Here is a 4,081-nt window from a genome sequence, read left to right as displayed (position 1 = left end):
GGAGGGGCGGCAAAGGAGAGGAAGACCTTCGATGAGATGGATCGATTCTGTGACTAGAGAGGTGGGGAAAAGTGTGTTTGAGATGGCTAGGTTGGCACAGAATAGAAGAGCATATAGAGCTATTGTACATAGGGTCACTGTGAGTCACAAGCGACTCGATGGCACATAACAACAACAACAACAACATGAGTTAGAATCAACTCAACAATGATGGAAATGGGATTGACTTTGTAGTTCATTTGTATATCTTGTTTGGAGAAATTCACATCCTTTGCCCAGGTTTCTTGGGGTTATTTTTTGTTTGTTTTCTGTCTTTTGTTGCTAAGTTGTAGATGTTCTTTATATGTGCTGAATATCAAACTCTTCTAAAATTTTTTTTATTATTAATTTCAATGAAAATTTAGAGAGACTTTGGATTTCCATTCATTCATTGCTGCACTTTTCTTCCCGCACAAGCCTCCCCCCAGCACACTTCCGTCTTGTTAAAGTAAAAGAAAAATTCTTTCATTGTTTTACAATCCCTCCCCTCAGGTCGACTCCATTCTGCAGACTTTGCTCTGGACTCCCGTCATGACAAAAATATTCAATCACATAATTCCTTCTAAACAGTTTTCTCCCTCATTTGTTTCAATGCAGTATGCATTATTTAACCCATCTTTCTCAGTCTCCCCACAACCCTGATGTCAGTCCAGTTTTACAACAGTGGCACCATGCAGTATTTGTCCTTTTGTGACTGAGATACTTCACTCAGCATTATGTCCTCCACGGTCACCCATTTTTTTTTTAAACCAAAACTACAGGCATTTTACAAAGTAATTGAGAAACAAATAGCTAATAAACTATGGTTGCACAGTATTGGGCAGGGCTTGGTTTTGTTGAACACGGGCAGCTGAGTTAGGCCGACTTGACGGCACCGAACAACAAAACTCAGTTGAAAAGTTTGGGTGCTGGAGCATGAAACGTGAGTCCTCTCATGCCCTGACACTGGGTTCTCCCAGGAGGCCAGGCCACTGGGAATGGGAGTTTGTTTGCACAGGTGGGTGAGGCAGGAGGCAGCTCTGGGCGAGGAGGGGGGGAGGTGTTGGCTGCACACTCGGGGTGGTACGCTTAGGGCTGGGGGCGCTCAGGGTGGCGCACTCAGGTTGGTGCGCTCATAGCTTCACGATCAGGGCTGCTTCAGCAGTGTGGGGATGCTGGCGGAGGCCTGTTCCAGGTAGGCCAGGGAGCCCTGCAAGAGCTCAGCCTGCTTCTTGTGCTGCATGCTGATGTCGTCCAGCACCTGCTGCCAGTGCCCCAGCTTGGTCAGATGCTTCTGGACCAGGGCATCTTTCCGCTGCAGCTAGTCTCTCAGCTCCGAGACGTCCTCTTTGATAACCTGCTCTGTTAAACCTGTTCCTGGACAGATCACTGTAATCTTTTTTGTAGGAAAAAACACTCTGTCTTGTGATATCCAGAAACTTCTGGATACACTGATCAACACCAGTGCGAATTTTCTCCTGGTCGGTGCCGCTGACATAGTTCTGACTCACCAAAGACGCAAAGCAGGCCTCGAAAGAGGACTCCAGTTCATCCACCAAGGTATTGCTCGAGCTCTTCGGAGGCCCTGGTGCGGCTTGAAGAAGCAAAGCCTGGCTCGAGAGTCCGGGCAGGATTTGGGGGGCCCCCAGAGGCTGCCCAGAACATGCCACCCAGCGGGGCAGCCATGAATGCAATGGCCTGTCCCCCATTTTGAATAATATTGCATGAGTTCCTTGTTTTTCAATGAAGCATAATATTCTTTTGTGTGAATATACCACAGCTTCTCTATCCATTCCTTTGTTGATGGGCGCTTAGGTTGTTTCCAACTCCTTGCTATCGTGAACAAAGCTGCGATAAACATGGGTGTGCATATATCTGCGTGGGTGGCAGTTATGGTCTCTTTGGGGTATATTCCCAGTAGTGGAATTGCTGGGTCAAATGGTATCTCTATTTGCAAATTTTTGGGAAAGCGCCATACCTCCTTCCACAGTGGTTGCACTATTTTATACTTCCACCAACAGTGAATAGCGGTTCCAGTTTCTCCACAACCTTGCTATCATTTGTTGTTTGCTGTTCTGTTAAATTTTGCTATTCTGACTGGGGTGAGATGATATCTCATAGTTGTTTTGATTTACATCTCTCTTAGAGTTAGGGATTTTGAACATTTCTTCTTCAGTGAAGTGTCTGTTCATATATGTGCCCATTTTTCTATTGGATTATTTACCTTTATCTTGTTGTGGTGCTCAAATATTTTATAAATTCTAGATATAAGTCCCTTATCTGACATGTCATTACCAAATACTTTTTCCCAGTCTGTGGCTTCCCTTTTTACCCTGTTGGAGAAGTTTTTGGATGTGCATAGGGATTTGATTCTTAGATGGTCCCATTCATCTTTTTTTATTGTAGGTTTTTCAGGATACTTGGAAAACTGTTTATGTAGTGGATAAAGACTTCTAGTGTTCTTCCAAGCTTTTCTTTAATGAAGTTTATAGTCCTTGGATTCAGTCCCAGGTCTATGATCCACCTTGAGTTGGTTTTTGTATATGGAGTGAACTGGGGACCTTGCTTTTCAGTTTTTGCAGATACTTTTCCAATTTTGCCAACACCATTTGTTAAAACGGCTGTCATTTCCCCACTTAACTGATTTCATCTCCTTGTCAAAAATCAGTGGACCATAGTTAGATGGGATGACTTCCAGTTTCTCAGTTCTACTCCATTGATGTATGTGTCTGTCATTATACCAGTACCATGCTGTCTTAACCACCACAGCAGTGTAGTAGGATTTTAAACCAGGGAGTGAGATGCCTCCTACCTTTATTTCTATTTTTAAGGAGTGCTTTGCTTATTCTGGGCTTCTTTCCATTCCAAATGAAACTGGAGATTGCTTTTTACATCTTGTGGAAGAATGCATTAAACGTGTAAATTGCCTTTGGTAGTATTGTCATTTTCACAATATTGAGTCTTCCTCTATCAATCAGCAAGAGATATTCTTCCACTTCTCCAGGTCTCTTCTTGTTTCTTGTAGTAATGTTTTGTTTTTCTCAGTTCTGGCTCTGTATCCTCTTTGTCACTGTAGAGAAATCCAACTGATTTTTGTATGTTGATATTATATCCTGCCACTTTGCTGAATTATTCCACTGTGTTCAATAGTTTTTTGGTGTTTTTTTTCTATAATTATATTTTATTAATTTTCATAAACATTTACAGAGATTTTGGGCTTCCACTCATTCATTGTTGCACTATTCTCTCTACCCTCCTCCCAGTTTGTTCTTGTCCAAATGCCACAGTGCTTGTCAAAGCCAGTTCTGATTAATCTTCTTTGTCAGTGTATCCTTTGCCATTCCCTATCACTCCTCCCTGAGACTTCACCCTGAGTCATAAGGAAAAGGGGACGGCGTATTCTCTTAGCTACTTCCTGCTGAAAAGGGACGCTGTGGCTTTCAGGGTGAAGATCTTCTCTCACTACTCTAAAGGGCCCCTTTGGCAGTAGGAAACACATAGACTATTATGGAGATTGATTTTGGAATTCAGATGCACTCTTATTGATTGTGCTTGGCCGTACATGTACATATCCTTCAAGATGTATCATGGGGGTGTTGCAACCTAGAAGACACAAATTTGACTAACAAGTTATAAGTACATGAGTCCAAAAATTATGGAAAAGTAAAAGAAAAGATTCTTTCATTGTTTTACAAACACTCCCCCAGGTCCCCTCCACCATGCAGCCCTCGCTCTAGTCTCCTGTGATGACAGAAATACCCAGTTATATCTCTCTTTTAGACGGTTCTCTCCCTCCTCTGTTTCAGTGCAGTATACATTATTGAACCCATCTTACTCAGTGTCTCCCTAACCCCAAGGACAGTCCCATTCTACAACAGTGGCATCATGTAATATTTGTCCTTTTGTGACTGGGATATTTCACTCAGCATAATGTTCTCCAGAGTCAACCATTTTGAATAATCCAATAGTTTTTTTGCTGAGCCTTTAGGGTTTTCTAAGTATACTATCGTATCATCTGCATAAAGAAATAATTTTACCTCCTCTTTGTCAATTTGGATACCTT

General features: G+C 42.4%; 1 pseudogene; it reads right to left on the bottom strand.

The window, feature by feature from the left end:
- Positions 1-1,165: 1,165 nt before the first annotated feature.
- Positions 1,166-1,704, bottom strand: LOC102868236 (annotated as a pseudogene).
- Between the last annotated feature and the right edge of the window lie 2,377 nt (positions 1,705-4,081).

Source organism: Elephantulus edwardii, unplaced genomic scaffold (assembly GCF_000299155.1).
Source record: "Elephantulus edwardii isolate Elephantulus edwardi_28Jun2011 unplaced genomic scaffold, EleEdw1.0 scaffold00349, whole genome shotgun sequence".
NCBI classification, from domain to species: Eukaryota; Metazoa; Chordata; class Mammalia; order Macroscelidea; family Macroscelididae; genus Elephantulus; species Elephantulus edwardii.
This window is presented reverse-complemented; position numbering and strand designations above follow the sequence as displayed.